We start from the raw sequence: 5,451 nt of genomic DNA, 5'->3' as shown, positions 1-5,451 counted from the left end.
AAAATTTAATACATTCCAGGCTACAATTTATTTTATATTGTTATTCCTGAACAACCTACTTCGAATTGATTGTAAGATGGCAAGATTTTGTTGTTGGTTTATTTTTCCAGTGAAATGGCAATATAGGGAACAGAATAAATTTTAACTTGTAATAATCACATAGTTAATTATACATTTTTATATATAAGATTAATTGTGCTATGTTAATAAAGCCAATAATCACAAAATACTGTAGAGCATATTATATTAATTTTTTTCCAAAGAACATGTTGTTGCTTCAACTTTTAATCTTCTTATTAGTCTTTTTGTTTTCAAAATGAAACCAGAAATGAAATAAATGCTTCTATTTTACAGTTATATTTTATCAAACTTGTGAAGCCAACAAAAATGACAGCAGTTCGAATTTGTGAGTGGGCCAACTCCTTATGAGTGACATTGGGGTTTCACATAGACAAGTGATTGATTTTCAAGAAGGAAGATTTGAGTTACCTTACAAAAATACATAGTACAGCTGGTCCACTTGCTCCCAACATCGGACCAGTCTTGAGGCTAAACTTGTCTTAAAAAAAAAACAGCTCAAGTGCAGCTGGTCTGAAGTATGGTAGGCAGGGAATGTGGAGAAAGGACAGAAGGAAACATGGAGAGGGCAGCCAGCTCACACACCTGCGCTATGGGGGAGGGGGAGGGGGGAGGGACAGCAGCAGAGCCACCACCTCCCCGCCCCCCGGGAGAGTGGATTCTCGGCCCCACGCAGGGATCCCCAACCCAGAGCAACAGAGCCCATGTAGCATTGGGCAGTGGGAATCAGTGGGGATTCGGTCCGGTCCAACTGGAAGTCTCAGACCGCACCATCCCAGGCAAAGAAGGATTTCTTTCTTACAACATCGGCCTGGGATGTTCCTTGCAATTTATGTCTGAGGGAGGGACCACGTGGCAAAGATTGGGGCTGGCGGAGGGATCTGATTGGTACACCCAGCTGTAAATCTGAGCAGCCCATTGCTCTCTGAGAGAACTGGGCAAAGTGGAAGGGGGCTGGACAGCGTGGCTTGGGAAAGAGGATCCGTCTTGCACAACTTGAGCAGACGGGTGGCAAACCTACTCCCACCTGCAGAACAGCTGGGTCTTCCCCATTCTTCTGCAACCCAGCAAAGGGGAAGGCCTGTGGGCTGAAAATGTGCACTCCTACGACTGGGTCTGACGGTGCAAAGGACTCGATATTTGGATATTTGGCCGGTGGGAAACTGGGTGGAGGCCCCTCCCAGCGAGGGTGAGACACGCTGAAAGACTGGAGTGCCATGCCAGGCTGATTTTATTTTTTTATCCCCTCCTACTTGGTGTGGCAGCGAGGAGGTACCAGGGAGCCAGACAGTGCTGAGGCATTGCAACCGGGATGGGCTATGGACTGGGAGATAGACGGGCATGTCCTGGGCCCTTCGGCCGCATTAGGGGGACCCGGAGCTGAGCTCCCCAGTGAGTTCAGCCAGCACAGTCCTAGGAAGGAGAGAAAGTGCCCCTCCCCCCGCTACAAGCTATGGGCACCACCTGCAGTGCAAGTCTGTTTCAACCAACCCAGCCAGGTCTTGGAAACCACCGCAGAGCCCAGTTCTGTCGGGGAAGGGAGAGAAGCTGCGAGCAGGGGCATTCAATGTATGAGACCCCAAGAAGACCCAGCCTCTGGGCTGTGGAAGCCCTGCCCACCAGACTAGTTGGGCACTGCACTGATGAGCTTCAGTCAGGTTGCCAAGGGCCAGGCAGAGACAGCAACTCACATTGGCTTGCACCAGAGAACCTCTCGGGAGGCCCAGATCGCACACCAAGAGGCCAGATTGAGACAGCATCAGAGTAAAATCCAGCGAGTTCCACAAATAGCAGACCCAAAGGGTAATCACAGTGAGCCTCCAAATCAGCGGAGACTAACTCCACTTATTTTTATTATTTTACCTTTTTAACTTTTTCTTTTGTATTTCATTTTCTTTTAGTTTTTTTCTTCTTTTTCTTTCATGTCTTTTATTTCTTTTTCCATATATTCTCTTTTTTCATTTTTTAACCTTTATTTTTTCTCCCTATTTTTCTGTTCCTATTATATGTTTTATTTATTATTACTTTTAAAATTATTGTAGTTATTATCTTGTTTTCTTTTTTATATTCTTACTAGAGGACCAGTGCACGAAATCATGCATGGGTAGGGTCCCTAGGCCTAGCCTGCGATTAGGGTCATCTTTCTCCCTGCTCGCCAGTCCCCAGTCCCACCCTGCCACCACCCACCCGGTTCCCTGTGGTTCCCTGTTCGCCATGCTGTGATCAGAGCCTGCAGGCTGGTGAGGAAGGACCGAGAGGTGGTCAATGCACCTCATAGCAACTGGTCGACTGGTCATTCCGGTCATTATGGTCACTGGCCTTTTATTATATAGGACTAGTGCACGGGGGGTGGAGGGGGTTCCCTCAGCCCAGCCTGCACCCTCTCCAATCAGGGACCCCTTGGGGGATGTCTGACCGGTGGTCGAACATCCCTCTTGCAATCTGGGACCACTGGCTCCTAACCTCTCACCTGCCTGTCTGCCTGATCACCCCTAAATGCCTCTGCCTGCCTGCCTGATTGCCTCTAACCCCTCTGCCTGCCTGCCTGATCACCCCTAACCTCTCTGCCTGCCTGCCTGCCTGCCTGCCTGATCACCCCTAACTGCCTCTGCCTGCCTGCCTGATTGCCCCTAAGTGCCCTCCCCTTCCAGCCTGATCTCACCCCCAACTGCTCTCCCCTACTGGCCTGATCTTGCCCCCAACTGCCTCTGCCTGCCTCATCACCCCTAACTGCCCTCCCTTGCCGGCCAGATCTCGCCCCAAACTGCCCTCCCCTGCCAGCCTGATCTCACCCCCAACTGCCCTCCCTTGCTGGCCTGGTTGCCCCCAACTGCCCTCCCCTGCTGGCCTGATCTCACCCCCAATGGCCCTCCCCTGCAGGCCTGATCTTGCCCCCAACTTCCCTCCCCTGCTGGCCTGATCACCCCTAACTGCCTCTGCCTGCCTGATCACCCCTAACTGCCCTCCCCTGCATGTCTGATCTTGCCCCCAACTGCCCTCCCCTGCAGGCCTGATCTTTCCCCCAACTGCCCTCCCCTGCTGGTCTGATCTCGCCCCCAACTGCCCTCCCCTTCCAGCCTGATCGCCCCTAACAGCCTCTGCCTCAGCCCCCACCACCATGGCTTTGTCCGGAAGGAAGTTGGACATCCGGAAGATGGCCGGTCGACCAGGTCTAATTAGCATATTACCCTTTTAGTAGTATAGATAGATTATATAGGACAGGATTGCTTAAATGGGGGGGGGGGGAGAGCCTTTTTCATCAGGAGGAGATGCTCTTGGCAGACAAAAATACATAATCCCTATATCTGGACTGATAGCCAGCCATATGCACTATACTGCCAAACCAGTCATTAAAAATTTGAACCGCTTTCTTACACCTTACACCAAACAGCTGTTGCCCTAAAAACCCCTCCTCAGCCCCCACCTTAGGTTCTGCCTTCGCAGGTCACCCAGATTAGGTTCTGATTGGTCAGTTTCTATGCCAGTCAGCATCAAAAGCTCCGCCTCCTAGGTAACCATTGGCTCCTCGCACTTCACCCAGATTTGGTTCTGATTGGTCATTTTCTATGCAAGTCAGCGTCAAAAGCTCTGCCTCCTAGGCAGCCATTGGCTCCTCGCACTTCACCCAGATTTGGTTCTGATTGGTCGGTTTCTATGCCAGTCAGTGTCTCCAGGCCTATCAATGGGCCTGATTGATAGCTGGAAGCAGATCCGCACCCGGCCATATCCCAGGCCACTGCCTGGGTCTCGGCTGGGAGATCACGCGGAGGCGGGGGGGGGGGGGTGCCTTCTCCCAGGCCACTGCCTGGGTCGCGGCTGGGAGAAGATCATGCCAGGGGGTGTGTGCCTTCTCCCAGGCCACTACCCAGGTCGCGGCTGGGAGAAGATCATGCCAGGGGGTGTGTGCCTTCTCCCAGGCCACTGCCCGGTGGCGGCTGGGAGCAGATTGGGTGGGAGAAGGAGGTGGGGGGAGGTGCGCGCAGCCTCCCAAGCCAATGCCCCGGTCGCAGCTGGGTGCAGATTGTGCGGGGGGAGGTGGGGAGAGGTACGCGCGACCTCCCAGGCCACTACCCAGGTCGCAGCTGGGAGAAGATCACACGGGGGGGGGGGGGGGGGGGGGGGGGTGTACGCCGTCTCCCAGGCCACTGCTCGGGTCACGGCTGGGAGCAGATTGGGTGGGAGGGGGAGGTGGGGGGAGGTGCGCGCGGCCTCCCAGGCCACTACCCAGGTCGGGGCTGGGAGAAGATCACACCGGGGGATGTGTGCCTTCTCCCAGGCCACTGCCCAGGTTGCGGCTGGGAGAAGATCACACCGGGGGATGTGTGCCTTCTCCCAGGCCACTGCCCGGGTGGCGGCTGGGAGCAGATTGGGTGGGAGAGGGAGGTGGGGGGAGGTGCGCGCAGCCTCCCAAGCCAATGCCCCGGTCGCGGCTGGGTGCAGATTGTGCGGGAGGCGGTGCGGGGAGGTACGCGCGGCCTCCCAGGCCACTACCCAGGTCACGGCTGGGAGAAGATCACCCCGGGGGGGGGGGGGGTGCGCCTTCTCCCAGGCCGCTGCCCAGGTCGTGGCTGGGAGCAGATCATGCGGGGGTTGTTCGTAGTCTCCCAGGCTAAGGCCAGGTTGCGGCTGGGAGCGATGTGGGGGGTGGGGGAGCGGCGGCAGCCCTCCAGGCCAACGGCCAGGGCTGCGGCTGGGAGCAGATCAGCCAGGGGTATTCGGGACCCTCCCAGGCCAACAGCCCCGGTCGCATGCTGCCTGCTCTCAGCGGTAGCCCTCTCTGGGACTGGGGGACTTCAGTGGGCCTGAGAGGACTGGGCACCGCCATCTTGTGGCCATGGGCGCCGCCATTTTTGTCGCGGAGTGATGGTTAATTTGCATAGTACTCTATTATTAGATAGGATATATGCACCCCTATGTTCATAGCAGCATTATTTACAATAGCTAAGATCTGGAAACAGCCCAAGTGCCCATCAACAGATAAATGGATTTAAAAACTGTGTACATTTACACAATGGAATACTATGCAGCTATAAAAAAGAAGGATCTCTTACCCTTTAAGACAACATGGAGGGAACTGGGGAGTACCCTGCTAAACAAAATAATCCAGTCAGATAAAGTAAAATATCACATGCTCTCACTATATGTGGAATCTAATGAACAAAATAAACTAATGAACATGCATCTGTTGCTGGTGCATGTAACAGATTGACAGGTCTCAGAGGGGAGGAAGTTGGGGTGAATGGGAAGAGATTAACCAAAGAACATATACGCATATATGCATAGCCCATGGATACAGACAATAGTGTGATGAAGGCCTGGGGTGGGTAGGGGTTGGGTGCAAGGGGGCAAGATCAGGGAATGGGGAACATTTGT

At 53.8% G+C, this 5,451-nt stretch overlaps 1 protein-coding gene across 1 annotated transcript in view; it reads left to right on the top strand.

Moving 5' to 3' along the window:
• SPRYD7 (SPRY domain containing 7) overlaps positions 1-5,451 on the top strand; it is a 354,235-nt gene that overhangs the window by 266,882 nt on the left and 81,902 nt on the right. The gene's annotated exons all lie outside the window — the stretch shown is intronic.

The sequence above is a fragment of the Cnephaeus nilssonii genome, assembly GCF_951640355.1.
Source record: "Cnephaeus nilssonii genome assembly, chromosome: 8".
NCBI classification, from domain to species: Eukaryota; Metazoa; Chordata; class Mammalia; order Chiroptera; family Vespertilionidae; genus Cnephaeus; species Cnephaeus nilssonii.
Note: the sequence above shows the minus strand (reverse complement) of the source record. Positions and strands in the feature narration are given on the sequence as shown.